At 44.5% G+C, this 26,421-nt stretch overlaps 1 protein-coding gene across 10 annotated transcripts in view; it reads left to right on the forward strand.

The window, feature by feature from the left end:
- Foxn3 (forkhead box N3) overlaps nucleotides 1-26,421 on the forward strand; it is a 373,081-nt gene that overhangs the window by 128,123 nt on the left and 218,537 nt on the right. Inside the window, exon 1 of one of the 10 annotated variants that reach the window (XM_074067354.1) lies at nucleotides 18,924-19,044. The exons of the other annotated variants lie outside the window; for them this stretch is intronic. The gene's annotated coding sequence lies outside the window, so the exon portion shown is untranslated. Of the gene's footprint in view, nucleotides 1-18,923; nucleotides 19,045-26,421 lie in introns of those variants that run through there. 10 annotated transcript variants of the gene reach the window in all.

The following is a 26,421-nucleotide window of genomic DNA, read 5'->3' on the forward strand; positions in this document are numbered from 1 at the left end:
CTGCTTAGAAGGAGAGAAAGGAGAACATTCATGTTTAACAAAGATGAAAGAGGCTACCAGGATGATGGCTTTTAACTAGTGGTTCCTAAAGAACAGCTATGGACCTCACTGTCGACCTTTTGGGGACATTGTGATTGTAGGATTGTAGGATGTGTGGGGGCCTCAGGATGCTTTTGCATTATTAATAATGGTGAGACACGTTTAGTTTCTATTTTCCAAGAACCAACATTACTGGATGTTTCCCAAATATTATTCCAACATTCCCCAAAGCTGAAGAACCAAGGCTCAAAGGGTTAAGTGACTTTGCCAGGACCATACAATTTACAGAAACCTAGCTGTGACTGTCTCTTCCTTGTCCTTTCCACTACATCTTTCATTCATTCCTTTATCCCCAAAACACTTACTGAGCACTTGTGATATGTCATGCACTGTTGTCATTGCTGAGGACCCACAGGGAATAAAGTTGATAAGGTCTGTGTTTTCCGGACTACAGTCCACGAGAGCCTGGGCTGCCCTCTTAAATTAGGAGAATTGGGCACACAAAGACCGATGACATCATATGAAAGCCTTGAACCTGTGGGGCTCAGAGCTTCTTGTGGTTAGGATTTAATCAGGCATGTCACCCTAGAGATTTGCATCCTTTAAGGTGCTTTAATTATTTATTGGAGTTTGTTAAAGGGAAATTATGGCTGGGCACCAGTGGCTCATGCCTGTAATCCTAGCTTCTCCAGAGGCAGAATTCAGGAGGATCACTGTTGGAGGCCAGCCCAGGCAAATGGCTTGAGAGACCCTATTTCAAAAATACCCAACATAAAAAAGGACTGGTGGAGTAGCTCAAGTGGTAGAGCACCTGCCTAGGAAGTGTAAGACCCTGAGTTCAAATTCCAGTACTGCCAAAAACCAAAAAAATATTGCTGAGACCTTTGTCTGGTGGTCTGGCTCCCTTGTTTTCCTTCCCTACCCACTGCACAGCCCTCAACCCCAGGAAGTGGATGCAGCAGAGAGATAGCCCAGCTCATCAAGTGGGGTGGGGCCCTCTCAGCATCACAGTGTGGGTGGAACGTGAGGGGAACTGACCTCATTCAGATGGTGACAGCATCAAACTATCATTATTGTCACACCCCAAACCATCCCTGAGTGACAAACTTACAGCTCTCTAGTTGACAGCCTCTGACATGACCTGGGGCCTCCCACTGGGTAAAACCCTTTCCCCTGGGCTGACTCAACTCTGGATGATGCTAGGGGGGTGTTTCTCAGCTTTTCTTTTTCCAGTGGTTTCCTGACCCCAGACCTTGTCTCTGTCATCCAGTATTTCAACAGCTGCCCATTGAGTCACTCTGCCATGGAGGGGATGGTCAGGGAGGGGCCAGGGGACTCTGTGTAAGATCTTACTGAGGAGATCTTACTGGCAAGTTACACAGGAGGAAAACTTGCCAGGGCTGGCACCACAGAGTCACCATCCTGCATTCTGTCCCCTACACCAGCCCTTTCTCCTTTGCATGGACATATTTGAAGATTTGGGATTTTAAGTCCTTTATCAAATGCAATCCCAGGAATGAAGTCCACAGCCCACCACCACTGTTCCCTAGAATACTCAAGAACCACATTCCCACTTCTTCTTCAGGATAAGATAAGGGCAGAGAATTACCTTGGCCAGGGATGGGGTTTATAGATAACTAAACAAAGTGAAGACTTCTTTCCCCCATCTGATTACAAGATATTGTTTAGTGTAAAAAAATAAAAACATTAAAATCCCAGCCGATATTTATGAGTTTACAACGGAAAGTTTAAAGTCCCTGATGGTGCACCCAGCAATTTGTGTGTGATAGCGCTAGCATATCTAATGCAGTTTTGCAAAAAAATAGATTTAGCATGTAGTTTGTGATGTGCTTTTCTCTGAGTGTCTTTGGCCATTGCACCTCAAACTAACTTGCTTTTTTGAAAGCTGAGTTTCCATCATGGGAATGAGTGAGGATTTCGCTAACTGAGCCCTTTTTGAGGGACATACAGGGCTCCTTCCAGTTTTCCGCAATTACAAATGGTACTGAGGTAGTCCTTGCACATGCATACTTTTGCCCAGTTATATATGTCTTAAGACATATGTGATATCAGGCATGATAACAAAGTACATACATAATAGAAAACAGTACATAATATCCAAACACCATAGGCTGCGTGGAGTAGACAACAAATACTTATTTCTTACAATTTTAGAAGCTGGGCATTCCCTGGCAAATTTACTTTTTTTTTTTGGTGGGCCTGGGGTTTGAACTCAGGGCTTCGCACTTGCAAAGCAGGTGCCCTACCACTTGAGCCACACTTCCAGTCCGTTTTGCTCTGGTTATTTTGGACATGAAGTCTTGTGAACTATTTTCCCTGGATGGCCTTGAACTCAATCTCAGCCTCCCAAGTAGCTAGGATTATAGGTGTAAGCCACCGGTGCCTGACAAGATTCACTTTTTTTTTTTTTGGCAGTATTGGGGCTTGAACTCAGGGCCTTCACCTTGAGCCACTCCGCCAGCCCTATTTTTGTGAAAGTTTTTTCAAAATAGGAACTGTTTGCCTGGGCTGGCTTCAAACCATGATCCTCTCTGATCTCTGCCTCCTGAGATGAGAGCTAGGATTACAGAGGTGAGACACTGGCGCCTGGCTAAGATTCACTTTTTGATGAGGATTCTGTTTCTGGTTTGCAGATGGCCACAGCCACCTTATTGATGTGTCCTCATGAGGTGAAAAGAGAAGGAGCTCTGTTCTCTCTCTTTATCTTAGGAGGATATGAATGTCATCATGGGATCCCCACCCCCGTGACCTCATCTAAGTACAATTATCTCCTAAAAAGGCTCTACTTCTAAATACCTTGCCATTGGGGAATAGGGTTTCAACATAGGAATTTTGGGGAAACCCAAACATTCAGTCATAACAGTATATTTCTGTACGATGAATGCCTGTAAGGGGAATTATTAGGTCAAAGCCAACTGGCATTTTGCATTTTACTAGAAATTGCCAAATAGTTCTCCAAAAATGCGGGGGCCACTAAGCACTCCCGTCAAGACTGTGCGAGAGTGCCTCTTTCTTTTCATCTTCACCCACTCCTGGTTTTACTCATCCTTTCAATTTTGCAGTCAGCTGTTTTTAGAGACAGCATTATCATTTGGTACAACTTAAGTTTGTGTATGTTTGTTAGAGTTTAAAGATATGGTTGGTTGTGTTTTAGATCGGCGTTTCTCACAAGGTTTTTCTTTCTGGATTTGGGAGAACTTGATTTCGTCTCAATGTTTTTTCTAGTGTTTTCCTGTTGGAGCTGATTTGTTTTCTGTTTTCTAAGTCCCCCTAGTTTGGTGGGGGCCCAGGTTAAGGAAATTTCTTGAAGCAGGCTGGTGTTGAGCTCATCTTCCATCACAACCTGCTTCCCCAGCAGGCCGTAGAACACACGGTTCCTGCCCCAGATGGCCTCACTGGCTTGGACACCTGGTCAGGAGCATGCGTCCGTCCCTCCTGTGTCCACATTAGTGCTGCTTCTGTGATGGCTGCTGATGACCTACCTGTGCTTGTTCCGGCCTCCCCCTGGAATGCAGGGGATGGGGAGGTGGCCTTGACACGGAAGCCTTTGTACTGTGGCACCACTCAGGTACCAGTCAGGCCAAGGTGGATAAATTGCCTTTTCTTGGATGTTCACTGTTAGGAGATGCAGCTTGTCGCAAAACTAAGTTAGGGAGAAGTAAGACTGGCTCTAGGGAAGATGGCACAGTGGCCTCCTTGTTCTCAGGGCCCTTGGCCTGGCCTCTCTACCTTTCTGCCTCCCTACCCCTAGGACACGTCTTATGGCATAGCTTTACCTGGTCTAGGGATTAACTCCAGTATCAGTCATACACACAGTAGTACGAATGTAGAATACTGGTTTTTGACCCTAGGAAATAGAGAGCGAGAATTGAGCTTCAGAAGGGGGCTATCATGGTGTGCATGGTGTGTGTGGTGCTGCTTATGGAACCCAGGGCTACACTTATGCTAGGCAAGTGCTTTATCATTGAGCTATATCCCCAGGCCCAGGTAGGGGCTTTTAAACTGTGCCTCCTTCTCTCACTCTGTGAAATGTCCCCATGGGTGTGACCCTTTCCAGAGGGTGCAGTGGCTTTGGGAACCCATTTTTTATTATTTTTGGCAGTTCAGAGCCTCTTGCTTGCTAGGCAGGCACACTACCACTTGAGCCATACCCTCTCCCCCACCCCCCCGCCCCAGGCCTTTTTTGCTTTAGTTATTTTTCAGATAAGGTTTTGCACTTTTTGCCTGGGCAGCAGGCTGGGACTGTGATACTTTTACCCTTGCCCCTCTCATAGCTGGGATTACAGATGTATACCACCATGCTCAGCTTGTTGCTAACTTTTTGCCCAGGCTGTCTTTGAACCACAATCCTTCCTATCTTAGCTGAAATATTTAGATGGGATGGGACAATAATGCATGCCTTTGGACTCTGAGTGATTCTGGAAACTCCCCAGTCCCCAGTGTTCAGATGATGACTTTCAAAATATACTTTGTATCTTTTAAAAGCTCTTTTCATTTACACCACATAATATACACACAGAAGCTTTTTCAAAGCACTAGTGAGTGGACACAGTGGAAGATTAAAGAGTGAATCTGAAGTGTTGAGACAGGCAGACTGGCCAGGATGATGGAGATTTAACTTGTGGGATTGTCACCCTCAAGCTACGGTAATTCTGCAGAATGGACACTGGGTCCTGGCAGCGTCCCATTCATCCTGACCAGTTCTCATGCTGACATCTGCAAGGTAACAAGTTAGTGACAAGTAACATGAAGGATTGAAAACACATCAATCCAAGGCCAGCCCAGGGAGAGCCCAGCTCAGCCAAACATGGTTCGCAAGCTCACTTCCAGGATTTTGACTGGGGGCAAATTTGACCCACCTTGGGCCAGTAGCCAGTGGTTGTATTTAGGCCCAAGGTCCTGGTTTGAGGAATTTGCGTTTCCTGATGAGACAGGATATTTGGAGCATCATGTTACCAGACCACCTTTGCCTTACCTGATGGCAACCAGGGCTGCCTTGCTCCTTACTTCTATGGGCGTCATCCACACCCGGCATTAGTAGCAAAATGAGAGGCAGTTAGGGAGTGAGCCCGGCATCAGTCATGTTAGTGTGAATGTAATATCCTGGGTTTTAGATGAGTATGTGTCTGACTTGGATTATTTAAGCAACACTGCATTTCTTTCTTCCTCTTCTGGCCCTTGCTGGTTAGTGTAAGATTTCTACTCACAGAATCCTGTACTCTTCACTCTGAAGGAGACCTGAAGATTCATCCAGGCTGTCTTACTGACAGCAGATGAGTAACTGAGGCTGTCATTCTTTAAACAGTGGTGGGACAGTGTTGCTTCCAGGCTCTGCGATGTCTCGTGGATACCTGGATGCAAAGGCCAGCCCCGGAGGACTTCCTTGGCAGAATCTATGTTTCAGCTGAGTTTAACAAGCAAGTCTTGAAAGCTATTTCTGTCCAAGGCACAGGGAGCAAAGTTTTAAGAAGATAATTACAGAGTATTATTTTCAAAACTGGAAGGATCTTTGTCTTTCCCGTCTTGACGAATGAAGACACTGCAGTACAGAGTGGCTCCAGGGTTCATCCAAGGGCACAGAGCCCTAAGGCAAACTTCCAGGGGCTGGAACGGAGTCCGTCTGGGAACTCTTGCAGGTGGGAGCAGAGGTAGGCACCCGTCTTGGCCTAGTGGTCACTTTACTGCCAGTCCCCTAACTTAGAAATGCAAGAGTAGGCCAGATGACTCCACTGCTCATCCTGGGTGGGTCTGGCATGATTGTCCCCATATGGTGACAAAGGGAGTGGCAGGGACCATTGACCCTGCTCCCATGCATTTAGTGCACACTGCTATAAAGGGAGCACTGTAAATGGCTTAGGAGCAAGGGGTGTGGCCTGTGGGGCTTGAGTGACAAGGATGCTTTGTGTGGTTCTCTGCTATGTCTTCCTGCTGGACTACATACTCTCACCTTAGTGTTCTATAGTGTCCCTCTTAGCTCAACCAATCTGACCTTTTGGCCACCTGGGTGTCTTCAGAAGGCCGGCCTTCTGGCTGTCCCCATGAGCTCCTCTCCCCAAGAGGCTTCTGATAGAAAACTCCCCGTTAGTTGCTGAGGAAGGCAGAAGTCCCTGGGCAAGGCTTACAGGCCCCCGTGGTGAGTTGGCTGAATTGGATGCATGTGCGTTGTGGATCTGGCAACCCACCCAGCCAGCACTCCCAAGGAGAAGGCAAAATGTCCTCTCAGTTGGCCTCCTGCCCCCACAAATGTGGTAATTCCAAATGTCACCTTGGCATTTTCTTCTCAAATAAATTCTGTCACCTCACAAGAAAACTCACAACATGGATCTGAGAACTTCTGTGTTTTTATTTCTCAATCCTCTGATTGACTTGCTGGTGACATACTGAACTATTAAATTCTTTCATAAATAAATGTGAACATGGGTTTTGAGATTTTTGTCTGTTGAGCATTGGAGACTTGGTGCTTGTTTTGAGTCAAAGAAAAGACTTTGGACTGTCCTATTGTGTGAGTGTGTCTGTAAGCTAGAAGGACAGAAGGATCTCAGGTGAAGAGTTACTCATGTTGATTTTGAAGTGCCATAATTATTTTTAGAAAATCATAGATGGTTCAGAAGATGAGGACCTGTTCTAATAGCATTGCTGATAGAAACTAAGGTAGGAGATGATTTGGATCAGAGAGCTGTGTCTGCTCTGTAAGGCAGGGAAGCGGGTGGCCAAATAGAGGCATCCATTGAATTTGGAGAGGTTCATTGCTTCTCAAAACACATGAAAGGTTTCAGGGCTGGCAGAGTGGCTTAAGTGGAAGAGCACCTGCCTAGCAAGTATGAGGCCCTGAGTTCAAATCCAGTACTGGCAAAAAAAAAAAAAAAGAGAATGAAAACAAAAAGAAACACACGAAAGGTTTTTATGCTGTTGCACATTTCTTGTGAGACACATGAGAGAGATATAGAAGATTGAGAAATGAAGACACAGAAGGTAACCTTGACAAAATAATTTGGAGGCAGAGGTAGGATTTGAATCCAAGGTTTCTTATGTAGAGAATATAAATAGTTTTTCAATCTTTTGCGCTGATAAGGCCTTGGAGAGAAGCCAATGATCTCCCTGGGTCAACTCTCAGCCTTGTAGGAGGAAAGGAGGGAGATCTGGAGGGAGCGGGAGGAGGCAAATCAACCTCATTACATCATATCGTGTGTCTTGGGGTACAGCGTGGTGGGGTATAGGGGGAGAGACTGCATGTGAATGTCGCTTCTGCTAGCCCCGAGTGGGCACTGGCCGTGTAGAGGGTGTAGACCCCGCATCCTTCGGATCAGGAGAGTCTCACAAATGACCTTGACCTATGAGGGAGGAACAGTTCCAAGACTCTGATAGACGTATTCATTTGGAATTTGATATGCTGGTTATGTTAGGAAGGACAAATTTTTTTCTAAGAAGCAAATAGGAAAAGTGGGTTTTGGAAGTAAATAGTATATCTTTAATGAGCGTGAGTATGTGAAAAAAAGGTATCAGGAGCCGCTGTGGACTTTCAGTAACTGCAGATATTTATAGATAAGTCAAGCAAAACAGACTTGGTGCCAGAGAGGCACAGATTTGGTGTGGGCTGCAGTTTGTAGGAAAAGATTGGGGTTTTCTGTGCTGCACTAGACTCTTGGGGCTTGGGGGTACATTTGCAAGTACAGTATGGATTTGGGTGACGGGGGGCTGGAAATTCTCCTGTGACAATATTAGATGCCACACGGTATTTTTCAACAAAGAGGATGTCAAAGGGAGGCTGGGAAGAATTTAGAATGATGAAATCTGCCTGGAGTTACTAGATAATGGAGCAAAGTTCAAGTTCAGTCTCTAATTTTTTTGTTTATGGTAGTACTGGGAATTGAACTCAAAGCATGCTCTGAGTCCTTTTTTTCCTTTAGTTTGTTTTTCAGATAGGTCTGTCAGTAACTGTCCAGGCTGGCCAGGGACCATGATCTTGCTATCCCCTCCTCCTTATTAGCTGGAATTACAGGTGTGCATGACCACAGCTGGCCAGCCCTCAATTCTTCATTAAAACACTCACTGAAAGATTCCAGTTTCCTCTTTTGACTCATATACTCATCTCTTTAGAGAAAATTCTAGGCTTTTCACTCACGCCTCTCATTTGTAGTGGATATAAATAAGATAACCTTTCAGGAGAGCAATGTGGTATCAGGTACCCAAGGCCCTACACTACGAATACCATTTGACCAGCAATTTCTCTTTTAGGAATTTGTTATAAGAAAACGAGGGTCTATACGATATGCAGGAATACGGCCGTTCAGCTGACAGCATCAGAGTAGCAAAAAACCAGAAGTAACTAGCTGAAGCTCATGACACTATGCAGTCAGTAATTCACTCTACAGTTACTAAGTGCCTACTATGTGCTGGGCCCACAGTAAGTATACAGCGACTACCGAGGCTGATAGGGTCTCAGCCTACCTGAGGCTCACAATTTTGTTATGGAAACGGATTTGTACCATGTGAATGCAATACAGCAGGGTCAGAGTGCATTTGCTGTGTGAACCCATTTTGTTATATGCATAGAAAAGCCTGGAAAGTTTGAATTGTGAGCAGAGATACAGTTTGGGCGACAGGACGTACCTTTTTCCTCCCCCCTTTTCTACTTTTGTGTAGTTTCTACATTTTCTTCAATGACCATTATGATTTTTGTAATATAAAAACCCAAAACCCATGACTTTCTGGAAGAGAAAAAAGCAATCATGAGACCCAGGTTCTAGATCCAATGAGGGTCAGAGGACCCCCTGAATCTTCTCTGAGTGTGGCAGGAGGTCCCTAGGGACTCAGCTCAAGGCTCTGAGAACCCGAGCTGTTGTCTCTTTTGAGGGCAACTGTGGAAGGTCCCCAGAGATGGGATGGCAGCCAGCCTGCCATGCTGAAGCCCTGGTCCCTGGGCCTTTCTGGTCTCCAGCAATCCCAAGACATACTGGAATGGGGAAATGAGCGTCTGTATTAGGTATATGCTAATTAAATTAAGGAAGTGCCTCTTACCCAGTAGATGTAACCCAGCTGCCATTGGTTTCCTTTGAGTAACTCAGCCAAATCACACTGCACCCCAAGTAAACAAATGACAGTGGCTTCATCAGTGGGACCATATATGGGTGCTAGGCACTGTACAAAAGCATTTGCAGACATTTTCCCAGTTACAGCTCATGACACCACTCAAAGTAGATGCAACCCACCCAGCAGGTGGGGAACCTGAGCTCAGAAGTTCAGGTAACCTGAAGAGGTTAAGAGGTAGCTAGCAGAGAGTGGGATTCAGACCCCAGGCCATCATCACTGTGTGTGTGTGTGTGTGTGTGTGGTTAGGGATCAAACCCAGGGCCTTGCAAATGCTAGCCAAGTTCTCTACCACTGAGCTACATCCCTGGCCCTTGGTTTTTTGAGGCAGGGTCTCACTATATAACTCATGCTGGCCTTGAACTCACTACGTAGCCCAGGGTGGCCTGAAACTCTCTATCCTCTTGCCTCAGTCTCCTGAGTGCTAGGATTACAAGTGTTTACCACTGAGCCCAGCTTTGAAACAGCATTTTCAATTTCTGCTCTCACTCCAAGAGGTGGGCCTGCCTGTGACCATAAAACCAGATGTCTAAAGCTAGAGGGAACGTGGGAGGGGTGCAGGACTCCAGCAAGTGGCATTGATGGAGAACATCGGGAACTTGAGGAATGCAGAGTCCTAGGATGGGCGGACTCTTGTTTCTGATGGAATCTGATGGCAGAGCAAGCCGCTCTAGCTGCCCACGTGTCAGGCTCGATCCTGTGACCTCCCTGATAGCGTGCATAGTCTCCCATGGAGCGACAGGGCTGGAATTTGGGACTTTTGTCTCTAAGGCTAGGCAAGTTTGTTCCAGTTCTACTGGTACGAAGGTGAGTCTTGTTTGTCTTTCTTTTGGGGGACTGGGGCCAAGAAAAGAATGGTTTTTCAGTGGTCTTTAGGGAGTTGTTAAAAATATTGGGACATTCTAATGAACCCCAGGGAAGAATTTCATGATTTCTTTATAGCTAAAACTATAAAGAAAGAAAAGGAACTTCATTTAAACGTTCTGGGAAGGATGAAGTGGTTTTAGGTAGTTAATGTGTTTGGACAGGAGCTAGAGACATTAAAAGTGAGCAAATAATCCTTTGTCACTGTTTTTTCCTTTGCTTTTCTTTGGTGTCATGTTGGGGTGGGGATTCAATCCAGGGCCTTAAGCATGCTAGGCAAGCTCTCTACCACTGAGAGAGCGTTATCAGCCCACTCACATTCTATTATAATTCTTTTTAGAATTGGGGACACGGCTCAAGTGGTACAGCCTGGCCCCAAGTTCAATTTCTAATACCACAAAAACCAAAACCAAAATAAAAAACCTTTTTCGTTTTGACATACTAGCAGTAAGCATGTATGCAGCGTTTATCCTGTGGATGGTATCCGTCTAGGTTCTTTAAATACATTTTTAATCCTCCTTGCAACTCTGTTGGGTAAATTGGATAATATCCCCATTTTACAGGTAAGGACAGTAAGAAATGAAGATCAGATGACTTGCCCAGGCCCTGACAGCCCAGCAAGAGCCACTCATCTTTCCAGCCCTGCCTCCAGTCTTTTAAATAAATATAGTGGTGAAATTAAGGCCCAAACTCCTGAGATTCCATATGCCAGGTCTGGTCATTTGTCCCTAAACACCAAAATAAAGAGGCAAGGTGAATGAAGGCAGAGAAAGGAAGTTTTTTACATGACTCGGGACGTGCCATGGGAAGAGGCAAAGTGAACACTCAGCTCATCTTTAGCCATCTTTGAGGTACAGACATGAGCTATAGGTTTAAATAGAAGAACTGGGGGTGGGGGACAAAATGTATTCATAGTTAAATGGTTCCAGGCACAGATGTGGTCTGGTTGGTCATAACTGGTGGAGCCAGCAATCTTGGTCAGGCAGGTGGTTAGGTCCAGTTTGGCGAATTTATCACCTGGAGGGAGTAATCTGGTTCCTGTTTGAGAGGTTACTCTGACTCAGGATGTGAACTGTCCTCACTGGGAGGGTGGCAGTTCCAGGTGGCTCTGGTTCCTTGTCATAAAGATGTTATCAGCTCTGTCCTCTCTGGAATCCAAGGTGACTGTAAAGAGAATGGCTTAGAACAAAGACAGATACAAAATGGAGGAAGGAATGCCAAGCTTCTCCTGTTTTCAGTCAATTTGTGGCCCTAATAAGAAGTCAGTTCTTTTCAGTGAAAGTAGTTTGAGCCCCTCTCTTACAAGGAGACTTGCTGTGTGGGACCTGCCATTGGAAGAGGCAGCTCATCTTCCGCCACCTTCAGGGTACAGACATGAGTTAGAGGTTTAAGTAGACAAAAGAACTGGGGGCGGGGGACAAAAGGTATGCATAGTTAAATAGTCCCAGTCGAGGTGTGTTCTAGTTGACCATTATCCCTGTCCGAGGCTTCGGAAAGTTCCGGAGATCGCTGTCCTCTCTTAAGGGGAGTAATCTGGTTCTTAGGAGATGATTGCTCCTGCTCAGAGAGCAGCCTCATCATCATAGGTAACTGTCCTCATTTGGAGGGATGGCCTGTCCTACAAGGCTCCACTGTTCCTTACAGGAAATTTCAGTCCCTTGTTATAAAGATGTTATCAGTTATGTCCTTTCTGGAATCCAAGTGATCCATTCTCTTTGCAAAGTGACCGAATATAGATGGCTTAGAGCAAGGACAGATACAAAACTGGATGACAGACAGATGCTGTGCTGTTCTCCTGCTATTAGTTAATTTGTGGGCCCAAGAAGGAGTCAGTGCTTTTCAGCAAAAGCACTTTAAGCACCTCTTACAGTGGCTGTCAAAAGTAGGAGTGACTGGGCATGATGGCACACAGCCGTAATCCCAGCACTCTGGAGCCTGAGGCAGGAGGTTTGCCAACTTCAAGGCCTGACTCAAAAAATAAGGACTGGGGGTGTAGCCCAGATGTAGACAGACCGACCAACCCGTCATTCAGTCTTGCACTCGGCAAAGGTGTCTAATGCTTAACGCCTGTTCAGCTTGCTCAGAAGATAGAAGTGCTTTCCAGTGGTCATTACGTCCCCTCCACTCCCTCCCATGCAGCCATAGGTACAGGGAAGGAGACCTCCCCAGGTGGCACTGGTCTTCATGCACCAACTTCAGCCCAGGATGCAGACCTGTTTCTCAAAGGTGCATGTGTTGACTAAGCCCAGGGACAGGTGTAACAAATTAAAAAGCCCATGTATTAAGTTATAATAAAAATTGTAAATCCTAAGAAAACTGCCTGAAAATGGCTGGGTGAGTGTGGGAATCAGGAAGAAAGGTGAGTTAATCCTAGTATTGAGAACCAGTGCAAAAGTCAACTGGCCTCAGCTCACTCCTCCCCCCAACCCCCACACCATCACTAGATACCTTCGCCCGGAGACCCCAACCTCGGAGGCCAGGATTAATGCTTCTATTGTATTGGGTGGGCCTTGGAATTGCTCTCATCTCTATGGAATCCATAGGAAGGCCCCAATCAGACCCCCTGCCCACTTTCCTTTCAAGAGAACCCTTTATTTCCTTAGAGATGTTAATGTGACCCACCTGGGGAACTTTGCCTATCTATACCTCATCCAGTACCTGCTGGTCTCACCCTGCACTAGGATAACCCTTTCCAAGCAGGTGGGGTGTCTGGGTGGAGCCCTAGTGTGACTTGGAGCATCTGTAATTATCAGTGATGTGAGCTCTACTGGTCCTGGTTCCCTGCACTTCTCTGGGCTCAGCTAACCATGGCCCCAAGAAGGTAAATGACAAATCGCCTTCTGATTTCATCATTTTAAGCCTAAAATGAGTGGTAGAAAAGTGCGGAAGGGCCAGTGCTCTGTAGGGAGCATAGACCTTACAGGGGCAGGTAGCTGAGGAGGTGGGCCTTAGAAGGGCTGTGTTCTGGTCAGTTGAGTCAGGAGGAGTTAGTTCTTCTATCCAAAGTTTTGTTGTTCTTCTGAATGGAAGGGGCCGAGGGAGAGTATGGAGTCTTCCTTGGAGAGTCGGCCTAGGGGCTGAGGTAAAACCTTGCGGGAGGGACAGGGCTGGGGAGAAAGAGAGGCCTGAGACTTGAACTGAGGCCTCTGAACTTCAGCTTTCCTTTCTGCTTATGGAATGCTCCTTGTTCTCCCTCCCTGTCTTCCTCCTAGAGAGGTCAGCGTCCAGCCTTCACTGTGGCCTACTTGTGCACCCACCATGGCCACCATACCCTTTTGGCTCTTGCTAAGGCTTAATTAGCATGTCCTGGACTATAAAAACATAAGAAGAGACAGTCTACGACCCACCCATAGGTTATGGCTGAAAAGTGATCCACTGTTGAGTTCTGCCCAATGGTGCCAACCTCTGGTTTAGCAGTGAACTGAGATTGTGACTCTGTGGCAGATTTGGGGGTTTGAGATTCCTGCTTACTCCAAGCCCAAGTATTATCAGGAAGGCACCCCTAGATCAGAGCAGGGTGGTCCTGTCTATTCTTGCCTTAGGGGTGGGCTGGACAATAAGCAGAACTTGTATGACAGGATCTCATCTTGGCTAGGAACCCTTGGAAGTTTAGGGCTGGGTTGAGCCTCAGCTCTAGGTCACCTGAGGCCCAGGCCCCTCACCTGTAAACTCCCTAACTTCAAGGTAGAGTTGTCCCCAGGAAAGCTAAGAGCCCAGCACCCAGCAGGCACACACAGGTGGGTGCAGGCTTTCCATGGCCCGAAGTCTATTCAGTTGGTGGATTCCCTCTTTAAGTAGAGTAGAAAACTACAAATATAACAACCAAGTGTAAGGTCAGTGGTAGAATGCTTGCCTAGCATGTGCAGGGCCCTAGGTTTGATCCCCTGCACCACACACCCAGCAACACAGACACACAAATTGTCTTTCAATCCCCAGCACCGTTCCCCCAACCAAAAACAAAACAAAAACAAGTATAAGCTTGAACATATATTTCAACTGATAGAGGAAAACATAAAAAGTGTATGTTTGAGAAACTGACAAACTAAACATCACAAAATCCAGAAAAATAACACATTGCCACTACTAATCTGTTTGATGTGTGTCTGCAGTTTTTTTCCCTTGCTTTTTTGGGCTATGTATTCTTTGATCATTTCTTCAAATGACAACGATTTTGGAATGCCATTTTCTCTAGAGAGAACAGCAAGATAATTTGTTCATTGCTTTGGCATGGTTGGTTGGGATTTATTTTTTACTATCTATAGTTTAGAAAAAAATCTTAAGCTTCATAACTGCTTATTGCTAATGCCATGTACATTTTTAGGACTGTTGTCAAGTTTTGGAAAACCTCTCAAGTTTCCTTCACTTATAAGCTGTAAGGTTTTATGGCATTTTACATTTTCCTGTAAAGTGACTAATCTTAAACTCATTCAACCCAGAAAGGGCCTGTGGGAGAGAAGGAACTATAGCTTTAAGCTTCCTTGTTTCATGTGAAATCCTCCTGCGAGAACTCAATAAATGTTAATTAGATTATATTTTACCGTTATATTTATTGACATCCTTTTAATTTTATAATTTTGGAACTATTAAAGAATATGTTCTCAGCCAGGTGTGGTGGTGCAAGTCTGTAATCTTAGCTACTCAGGAGGCTGGGGTAGGAAGATCCCAAGTTTGAGGCCTGCCTCGGCTATACAGTGAGACCAGCCTGGGCAACTTAACAAGATCCTGTGACAATTTTTTTTTTTTTTAAAAAGGGGGTGGGGAATGCTGGGGACATAGCTGGGTGATAGAGCATTTGCCTAGCAGGTACAAGGCCTTGATTTCAATCCCCAGTACTGAAAACAACAACAATAACAACAAAACAATATGTTCTCATGCATGCCAAATGTAATTTAGTATTTTCATACAATGGTCAATGTCATTTGTTGACTGTCTACTTTGCTCAGCCTACCTCGAATGGACCCTGGGTACATTCTGTGGCAGAGAGCGGGTGGAAGTCTTTGCTGAGTGTCTGTCATGTAGTGATTACTCAATAAACAGTCATCATGACCATTCTCACTCTCTGTGAGCATTGGACTGGGTACTTAGGGATATGAAGTTGAGATATTGCCCCTCCACCACCCTATGGGATTGAACCCAATGGGGATCAGTATTTTGCTTCAGGTTCTGCAAAAATCTGTGTTCCATAAACCATGGATTCTTTGCAGTTAATCCCACTCATGACTTCTCCATTCATCAGGAATACCCTGTTAACATAAAAGTGCTCAGTGATAGCATGTAATTTGATACTTTTTTTCCCCCAGTCTTTTTATACTTACCAAGTCCAGACACTAGGCTTGTCAAAATATGCTTTTCCCCATTTTATAATGTTAGAGGTTTTACTATGGTAGAACCTTCCATGGGCAGGATATCAAGAAATTGGACCCACCACTAACTGCATGGGTGATGGTTTTGGTTGATGTGGTCAGTCCGGTCCACTCTTGAGCCATTCCAATGCCTCTGGACTTGATGGGACCAGGACCAACCAAACCATGGGAAATTTGGAGGGCTGTTGGGAAAAGAGAGGAAACTGTAAATGTACATTCTGACATGGCTCTGAGTTAACTTCACTTGGTGGCTTTGTTAAATTAGGGACTTGGATGACACCATTGCAAAGTCCTTCCTAAGGCTAACCTTATAGATTTCATTTTCTTCTTGCATTAATTGGTTTTGGTAATGAATAAACCTTTTCTGGCCAGAGCTATAAAGCTAAGAATGCAATTAGGAAGTAAATAGCTCTGTTTAGATTAAGTGATAAATTGGGGTAGCCAGCAGTAGTAACTTTCTTACCCACAGCTACAGATTTTGACCAAGAAAAATGAGCAATGGAGGAGGGAAAAGAGGAGCCTCAGACAATGGCAGGTAAATCTGGCTCTGGCTTAGTGAGGGTATCTTCTGCACGTGCTAGCACAACTTGGTTTTTCATTCAACAGCAATTCTGGAAGGTCTGGACAGGGCTTATTGCCATCACCATCAGCATTGGTTGCTTCCCCTGGATGCAGGCTGTAAGATGTTTTATCTGGAGTCAGAGGGAGCTGGTGTTGGCAGAGCCAGAGTTACTCTAAATGGCCATGAAAGCAGACCCCTGTGGATAACTGAGAGTTTCTCAAAAATGAAACCCCAGGCCTCAGCTTTCTACTGCATCCACTTTTATGGAGCCCTTGGCTAATCTTGAGAATGAGATGCCAGTGGTGGCACCAGAGAGCTTTCAAAGCTGCCCATGGGGGCTGTTTCATGAAGGAATGAACACGGGCTGTGATACTAGAGTAAACTTGGGAACACCAAAGATATGAAGATGGCAGGGGTGCCAGGAGATGGCTTGAGGGGTGGGAGTGTGTTACTTCTCAAGTTGTCAACAGACAGGGCTGTGTGAAGGCTCCCGATCCGATTAGTATTGTAGTTGGTGTATTTGTATCATGGCTGGCTGCATTTTGAATGCATTTGCAGAATTGGCAAAGGTTGGTCTGTGCCTTAATCAAATTCTCTGTAATTCACCTTTAGGAAAACAGTTCTTGTGTGGTGCTCGATGGTGTTTCTCACCTGGTAGGCAGTCACCACCTGACTTTGAGTGCAAAGAACAAAAGCAATAGTTTTCGAATGGTTTCCAGTCTCACGTCTGTGTTTTGGAAACATTAGCTTGCAGTGTTCTTTGTCCCTGTGGTCATGGGATATTGAAAATGGTTTATTTGATGGACTAGTGTGGGGCTTGGGGAGAGGTTCGGGCTTGAGAAACAGTGGATCGTCCTAAAAGTTGACAAATAAATAACATCACAGCTGCTTGTTCCAGGGGGATAGACTTGGAGTTTCACGACTGGCCTATCATGAGCTTTTCTTCAAATCTGTGGTCTCTCCTCTCCTTCCTCCATGCTAGGGATCAAACCCAGTGCCTTACACATTGCACATGCTAGGCAACTGTTCTGCCACTAGGCTGTAACCCCTGCCCGCAACCCCAGTCCCCAAATCTTTGTGCTTAAGATTCAAAGAAGAGCAGGGTGCTGGTGTGTGACTCCTGCCCTGTATACTTTGGTATTTTGTAGGCATGTTTGTCCATTTAGTGAGTGGTGGGCATTTCTACATGAGCATCAGAAGCTAATTGAGAGAGGAGAAAGAGTATCAATATTTAGTAGTCTGTTTGAAAAATGCTATGTAAAACCAAAATCCAACAAACACAAAAAACTATAAAGAAGAAGCCTCAGAGGTAAAGTACTAGCAGTAAGTTACAGCCTGTGATCTCGGTCAGGATATAGATCGTGGAGAGCAACAAGAGATTGAAGAGTGGAGTGGGTAAGGGGTTTACTCTGTAAGCCAGAGGCTCATGGGGCCTGTATTAGGCAGCTTTTTATTACCATGATGAAATACTTAAGGAAGTCTTCTTAGAAAGAAAAGAGGTTTATTTAGCTTGCAGTACTGCAGTGTGGGCAGTTGAGAGTCAAAACAGCAAGGTGAAGGCTCTGGTAAGAACCCTTCTTTGGCTGAGTCACATCATGGAGGATGGCAACAGTGGGAGAATGGGGGTGTGAATAGGAAGCCAGAGCACTGGGTGGGGACAGACTGAGGCTTTTATAACAAGCCCCCTTCAAGAACTACCAGAGGGTTGCTGGAGGGTGTCCTTCCCAAGAGCAGTGTCCCCAATGACCTAAGGAGACTATTAGGCCCCTCCGTAAAGTTCCCGTCATCTCCTACCTTGACACATTGAGACCAACTTCCCAACCCATGGGCCCTTGAGGAGCAAATGACCACAGGGTTTAACTTTTCACCTCACCCCTGTAACCACCAGCTGCTGACCACTGGCAAATGACAACTTCTGTAAGCATCAGTGACCTTGTCTTTCCATAAGGATGGCAGCACCTGCCTTGTGACAGTAGTGCAAGAATGAAGCCCACCCTGCAGGGAAAGCTCTTGGCATGCCTGGCGAGTAGGAAGCACCGAGGAGCCTTTGTTGGGTGTGTTCTATAACTCCTTGGATCACATACCTGGGCTCTTGCTGGTCATTGTATTGACTGTTGTTGCTCTGGAGTCTTAAATGGCCTCAGGCAAAATTGACATCATCTGTGGTCCTCTTTAGGACCTCAGGACCCTGTGGACCTCAGGAGCCGAGTGGTGTCCAGTCTGTCTGTGGACACGCCAGGTTTCTCACCAATTAAGGAGAAGGTGAACTCTGCCTGTCAGCCACATTGTCAGGAAGGACAGGATGTGTGGCTTAGTTTCAAAGCAATGCTTTGTCCACGCCCTTCTGCAGAGAGATGACAGGAATCCAGTTGGTGGAGAACTGTGGACACTTCAATAAGACACTGTTGGAGATGGTTTCCATTGCATTGGTTGGAATTGGGTTGTTTGATTTAAACAAAAAAACAAAACCAAAAAAAACCCCAACAACAGCACAGCCACGTGGGAACAGAGAGTCTCGATTTCACTGTGAACTTAAAACTGCTCTAAAAAATAAAATCTATCCGAACAAAAGAGAACCAAATGCAACTGCAAGGACTCTTGCAGAGAGGCCTGAACCATGGCTTCTTACTAGAACCAGAACCACGTGGAGACCAACCTGATTTGCTATAAATATTGCAGGACTCTTCTTTCTGTACTTACAGAAATATGGCCTTGCATTTCAGACAACAGAAACTCCAGACAAGCCTTTAGATCATGTGCAAGAAACTGGGAAAACAATGTGAAAGATTTTCCTTACATGGAGATGGAGTTTGGCCCAGGCTCAGGTTGAAGTCCACGCTTGGGTCTTAATTTGCTTTCAGGTATGATTTCTCATACCTTTAGCAAGATCCTGGGCCCAAGACCATTTGTTTTCTCCTTGTCATCTCGAGGGATAGGCAGGCACAATTCGGCTTCAAACTTTTCTGCTTTCACTTTTGATTAGTTAGAACCTCCATCTGGTGGCGTTTGAATATGAATGTTTCTTGTGGCTTTTCTGTGGCTTCTTTTCAAAAGTATTGAAAGCAGCTTAAAAATACGTAATATTCAGCGATCTGACCATGAGCTAATGTAAGTACTTACTTGGGGACTATTAAAAAAAAAAAAAAGATTTGAAACGTAACAGTGTCTTGAAAATAAATAGTAGGCTAAAAAAAAAGGTAGAAATATAGGGAACTACTCAGACACAGTCATAATGCTTTTAGCAGCAACAGTAGTAGCAGACAGCACAGTTTATAAAAATATAGTAGAGCTAAAATTCTTTATTTAATATTAAACAGGAAACTGAAAGGAATCTAGCAAGATGGTGAGTTTTCACCACACCTGCCGGTGTGTATCTGTGCCGAGAAACCTAAAAGAGCCATTTCTTCTTTTATTTGCTTAAGATTGTAAGTTGTAATGACCATCTTAACCAAAAACATGACCACAGAAGCAGGCTCTGTATCATAAAGTTTTGAAGCAACCAGTTTCCATTAGAGCCAAAGGAGATTTGAAAATTTCTCAAAAAGTAGAAAATGCTGTGTACTTTTGTTTTGCCTTTGTGTGGTGACTGTCACTTCTCCAACATGTGCATATGAATGTGCTTTCTGAAGACCTAGGCTTCATTTTAAGGTCAGCCTTCAATTTCTAGAGAATATAATTTGCTGCTATTTTTAGAGCATCGTGATTGTTTGTAATAACTAATGGAAAAAAAAAACCCAACAGAGAAATAAATGTGTAACAGCTGTGTCTGCTTAAACTTGATTAAAGGCAGTTAAAAAAAAAAGTAAACAAAATAGTGTGACAATAGAAGAGGGGGAGATCAGCATCCTTCTCATTGTGAGAAGTTTTACGGATATAACTTGCTGTATTTCAGAAGGCTGGCCATGTCTGTGTTTAAAGTTTACTTTACTGTTTGGAGTGGGGTCAGTGTTGTAGTGAATAATTTATAGCGAGCCTGAATGAGCTCATTAGTCACCTTTTCAGACTTTAAGTGAGTTTTGTGGTTGTCATTACTTGAGCCTTCTGTTCAGCTGCCTGAGCAAAATGACAGCTTGACAGTTGGCTGCCTTGTTGAGGGGGCCTCCTATTCCCCTTCAGGTCTGCGTCTGCGTTGGCTTTTGTATTTCATTGAAACCCTCCCTGTGCTGGTCCAGGACCTCTCACCTTTCAGATGCCTTATGCATCCCCAGGTTTAAATGAGAAGCTCTGAGGGAATTTTTTTTTTTTTTAACATCTTTTGGTTGTATCTGCCAGACAGAATGAAGTGGATGAAATTAGTGTTCCCCAACCCCCCCCCCCCCGCCACACACAGCAATTACTGTATATTATTCTCTTTGTGCTTGGTTTGATACTCAAGTTATTGAAAAACAGAGAGCAAGCTGAGGAGTTGTTCAGCAGCAGCTGAGCCAGGCTCCCATGTGGTGGTAGGCAGAAGACTCCTTTGGGGTTTCATAGGAGAAGGGTGTTTCTGAGTGGGTTTGTATGGTTTCAATTTTGAACATCCATTGTGGATGAAGAGACTTGGTCTACAGCAAAGCTGCTGGGCTAGGTTTCCAGGGCCCAGCTATGGTGTTCCTACAAAGGAGTCTATAAGAAGACTTCTGAAGATCCCAGCCAACCTGGAGGCCCAGGACCCACTGGCAATGACTGTTACTTCTTCCCCATCTCACTTCTCCCCAATAGCATAGATCTTTAAGAGAAAGCCATCCATTTCTCCTGCCTCCTCCCTGTGCCTTTGGAGATGTGACTGGGAGCCTGGTTTGTCTAGAAGACTGGCTTGGGCATGGTCCATCCCTCCCTTTGAACCTGGCCTGACATTCACTCCTGGGACTGGACTCCATCCAGAAGTCCAGGACATCTTGGTCCTCAGGTAGCTTCTATTGGTGCTTATGGTGCATTGATGCTTGTGCAGGTGTCTTAGCCAAGTGTTGTCCCCCAGCTTGGAGGTCTCTCTTTCATTTGCAGTGAGCAACAGGCAGTAGCGGCTGCCGTCACCAATGTGGGCAGCACCCCCTTCTGGGATCCATATTGTGAGACAGCTGGCCTAGCACCGTGTGGGGCTTATGACAAAGATGCTCAGTATTCCTCTTTGGAAGAAATGCCAACTTAAAAAGGACGCCTGGTTGTTTGGGGGCCAAATCTTTGAAACCAGAGTCACATGGCTTCTAGTACAGAGAAATGAGGTGCTGTTGAATGCACCCACAGAATTAGCAATCTAGCCTCCACTCTTCGGGGACTGATCACTCATGTGTGTCATGCCTCACAGTCTATGGACACCTTTTGCTTGTACCTGAGTTACAGAATTAAAAGCACAGGACAGGCTGCTGGGGTGGCTCAGTGGTTCCGCACTTACCTACCCTGGATGCTATCCCTTGCACCAAAGAAATAAAATAACATAAAATCAAAGCACAAGAGATCCTATTTTGAGAAACAGTGGGGGTTTCAAAATAGAAAGTGTCCATCCAACGGAGACATCAGGTACGGCTATTGCAGTAAGTGTATGAAGTTGTTGGTCTCCAAAAAGAAACTTTATACATCAAGGAAATACGTATTTTAATCTATGTACTGTTTTTCAGAAGTTCATCTAATTTGGAGCTTTTTGCTTTCTTTTAAAAGGAGCATCATGGAGAGAACTATTTTTTCTTTCATGTACCTCTGAAAAAGTCAGATGAGAGAGGTCACTTCTTGGCATAAGTGAGACTTGGGCAGACTTAGCTAAAACTCACAGACCCAGGTACTTGGCAGGCGCACTGGAGAGGGAGGCCGGCAGAGGCTCCTACAAACTCCGCAGGATGAAAGTACTGATGGGGCTTCTTGTCTTTGACTCATCTCATCCGTAGAGTTTGCAGATAGTGGCTTGAGAGAGGGATACACTGGAGGTTATTCTTTTTGAGCGAAGTGATCAATATGTTTGATTACCACTGTGCCTCATGGAATGAGCAGAAGGGTCCTTGCCTCCCAGGGCACTTGCAGTTAATATCCAGTTGATTTATTTTTTATTATTACTATTTTGGGCTGTACCAGGTCTGAACTCGGCTTCACACTTGCTAGGCAGGTGCTCTACCACTTGAGCCACTCTGCCAGCCCATGACTTATTTTTTTTTATAACAAAGGTATACCATACTGTATTGATTATGACATAGAAACTGACCTTTGTTTTTTTTTGTTTGTTTGTTTTTTTGCAAGTAGTTCTTTTTCATTCCATTTAAAAATCTCTTTTTCTTCTTCCTGCTTTATGTCCTAGTCATAATTTCTCCTCCCTTGAGCCCCACTGCTTCTGTCCTTCCTGCCCTTTGCCCCCCAAGAGGGTCTCTAACAATAAGTCAAATGCTCTAAATTGATCTGAAGCATCCCTTGGTTTCCACCTGGAACATGTCTCCAAACTCTAGAGGATTGTATGGGACTCTACACCTATCACTTATTAGCCATGTGATTTTGGGCAGGTGACCAAACCTCTGAGCCTTGAGTTGTTCATTTATAGAATGAGATAATAATAGTATTTCTCAAAATGATATTTGCAAAGTCTTTGTGTTAGTCAAACTTTCATCACTGTGACAAATACTAAGAGAAACCACTTAAAAGGAGGAAAGGTTTATTTTGGTTCTTAGGTTCAGAGATCTCAGCTCATGGTTGGCTGGCTCAATTGCTGTGGGCCTGTGTTGAGGCAGAAGATCATGGTAGCAGGAGGGCATGGCAGAGCAGAGCTGCTCAACTCATGGTGTCCAGGAAGTGGGGTTGGGTGGTGGGGAAAAGAGAGAGGGAGAGAGAGAAAAGGGAAGGAAGGGACAGGGGACAAGATACCCTTCAAAGGTACATCTGCAGTGACCTGTTTTCTCCAACCAGGCCCACCTCATAAAGTTTCCACCACCTCCCAAAATGGCCCCACCAGCTAGGGACCAAGCCTTCCACACACAGGGACATTTCACATTTAAACTGTCACAGTCATAGAGACTGTTTGGTACTGATTGTATTTGTTAAACAGTCAATCTTTAGTATTGGTATTCTATACCTATGAATTTGCCCACTTGTCAAAATTTATCTGTAATCCCAGAATTGATAGTCAAGATATGTGGGCTGTCACACACAGACATATGAGTTGCCCAGTTCGTATGTTCCCAGCTGAGGTTGAAGGAGGTGACACTCTGCCTTCTTACTTCATCTCTCATACCGTAAACAAGTGTCCTTTTGTGGTCTATTTAGTACCACAGTTTTTGCATTTTTTGTGCTTTTGTTGGTGATCTTGCTATTTAAAATGGCACCCAGTGTGAGTGAAGTGCTGTCTAGTGTTCCTGAGTGCAAGATGGTTGTGATGTGACTTATGCAGAAATACATGTGTTAGGTAAACTTCTTTTAGATATGAGTCATAGAACCCTTATTCTTGAGTTCGGTGTTAATGAATCCACAATATTTACTTAACAGGGTTTTATTTCAGTGGGAACACAAAATAAGGCTATGTATTGACCAGTAGATAAAAATATTGTGAGCAGAGACTTGCAGGAACCTAACCCTGTGTTTCCTGTAGGAGCAATGATTCATAAGTGATGAGAATTATCTGTAGATAAATGGAATCCAAAAACTGGGAGTGACAGCCTCCTCCAGAGCAGGCTCCTGCCTCAAAGAAGTGTCTGGGGAGGGCAGGAGAAGCAGAAGTTGTTCTGCTCATTTGGGGTGCCTCAGCTGGGCACAGATTTTCCATAAGATTTGAAAAAAAAAAAAAGATGCAATACATTTGATCTCTTCTAAGCAAAAACTGTTACAGAAGATCAAACTGGAAATACAGGAAATGTTCCCCTTGCCCACAAACTCTTAACTGAAACTCTTGAATCTTAAAGCTTCATAATTGCCTGTATGAGGCCCCGGGTTCGTGCCCTGGGTTCTTCCCCGGCATCTCCACCAAAACAAAACAAAACAAAAAGCTTCATAAGAAAGCTCAGTAGTCATGACTTAGAACCTTCAGCTCTCCTGCAGCCAACCAATAGACTTCATGTTGCAGTGTAAAATGTTTGTAATATGTAGCAATTCTCTTTGCTCCGAGCACCAGCTTTTCAGAAGGGGATCATTTTTCCCTCCTAATTGGAAAAAAAAAAAAAAATCACAAAATGCTTTAGTTTTGTGAAAAGCTTTGTGAACATATTTATTCCCCCCTCCAACTTTTACATTGTGAACTTTTTGCAAGCTGTTTCACATGTAGAGTGTATGAGAATGTGAAAATGATTCAGAAAACCAAGTGTTGCTTAAAGCTTTTGGAAAATACAAATACAAGGGAGAAAGGGAACTCAGGGCCACTGTGGCCCATATAGTGTAATGTAACTAGTCTAGCCTCTTATTTTGGCAGTTTCCAAGTTTTCATTGTTTTAAACTACGTCCCAGCAAGCACCCTTCTAAACACTGTGGCCTTCAGTTCATGCATTCCATACAGCTGTGCCTGTTGGGCCCTGGCACAAGTGCTAGGTGTACACTGAGTAACACAAACATGAATCCTGCTTTCCAGTGTCTTACTTCTTTGTGGGCAGGCAGTGTGGTGGAGGAGTTCAGTGTTGTGTTAGGGTTCTGCTCCAGGATAAATTCCTAGAAGTTGGCAAGTTAGGATCAATGGCAAGGCTCAATAAATAAACTTTAATTTGTTTTGTCAGATTGCCTTCTTGTATAGTTGTATTAAGCCACCTTCCCACAGATACTTGTACCTATGTTGGCATCATTTTCCCTTTTAAGTCTGGGGCAGTCTGATAGATGAAGTGAGATACCACAGTTGCTTTAATTAGCATTTCTTTGTCTTTCCCGAGATTGAGCATCTTTTTGTGGAATATTCCTGTATTTGTTTCTTTTTGTGAATTTGCCCCTCTTATTCAGGCGATTGATTTTTTTTCCCCTACAGAATTGTAGGAGTTGCAAATTTAAAATATTGAGCCAGGTGTGGTTGCAAACCTCCATAATCCCAGCACTCAGGAAGTAGAGGCAGGAGGATCCCAAGTTCCAGGCCAGCCCAGGCTATATAGTGAGAAACTGTCTCAAAAAAATGAAAAAAAAGAGAAAAAAAAAACCCTTCAAAGATCTGTCGCTCTGTAGATGTAGAGATAGAGTCACATGGTGGTGTGGGTATGTGTATTAACCCATTTTCATATGTAACAAATATTTACTCATTTTTTGTTTGTCTTTTACTTTTATTTATGACTTCTGAATCTACAGTTTACAAATTCTAAACTGTTAGGCAAATATGTCAGTATTCTCCTCTTGATTTATTTACTTAACTAAAATTGTGCACTAAGTGGCAGGGCCTCATTATATGTTTCTTATAAATCACCGTCACAACTCTTTGGATGTTGAATATCCCTTGAAGGCTTGGTCCCCAGGGTGGTCTGTGAGAACACAGAATCTTTAAGAGGTGGGGCCCAGTGGGAGGATGTCTTTAGATTAATTGGGGGCGTGCCCCAAAAGGAGTTGTAGGACCCCAAGTCCTTTCACTTTCTCTTTTGCTTCCTGGCCACGGGGTACTACCACATGCTCCTGCCATGACAAGCTGCCTCACCATGGTCCCAAAGCATTACTGCCCTTCAGAACCATGGACTGGAACCTCCAAAACTGTAAGCCCCTAGTAATCCTTTCCTTTTTATAAGTTCATCATCCTAGGCATTCCATTATGGTGATGAAAAGCTGACCAATACAAGTGGGTATTGTATGCTTCCCTCCCCATTTTTTTAAAAGATAAGAAACTAGGTAGAAAGAATCAAGTTAAGCACCTTGACTAAGGTTAACTAAGTAGGAAGTAGCAGTCCGAGTGTGTGTCTTAACTACTACGCAACACCACCTCTGGTCTTGTTATTAGGCTTGCTGTGGTTGCTTCATAAATGCTTGCCAAGTTCACTCCTATCCTTGATGGCTGGTGCTACACGTTTTATTTTTCCTGGCTCCTTTTAAGTCCCCTCCACTCAGCACCAGGCATAGAGTTAGTTGCTAGATGCTTAATAAATACTTGTTGAGGGAATGAAATTGACAAAATCTGGGGTCTAGATCATATCAAGCTTGTGTTTATGCTCAAAGAGGACCTAACAGGTTTGATATTTGCATTTTACCTCCAGCAGGTGACTTGGCAGGCAGGTTTGGTTGGGTACTTGAACTGATGAATTCACTCTACCTAGTCAGTTATACTTTTTCTTACCCCAACCCCCTCCTTCCCTCCTGGCCTACCCCTGCTGGAGAAATTCGAAGAAGCCTTTCCCACACCCAACCCTTCAGAATCTGTCTAGAAAACACCAACAATGCACAAAAGAAAAACCCCAGAAAGGATAACCAGAAAATCCAATGACAACCACTGAGCTGGGAGGTTCCAGGTCTTCAGCTAAGGGTCTCTGTCTTCCCCACAGAAAGGAAGGAAGCAAGGACAGAGGAGCTTTTGAATCATTACAGACAGCACTCTCCTGCATCATCTCAAGGATTCTTTTGGCCAGCCAACCCACAGTTAAGGAGTTA

The sequence above is a fragment of the Castor canadensis genome, chromosome 3 (assembly GCF_047511655.1).
Source record: "Castor canadensis chromosome 3, mCasCan1.hap1v2, whole genome shotgun sequence".
Classification (NCBI taxonomy): domain Eukaryota; kingdom Metazoa; phylum Chordata; class Mammalia; order Rodentia; family Castoridae; genus Castor; species Castor canadensis.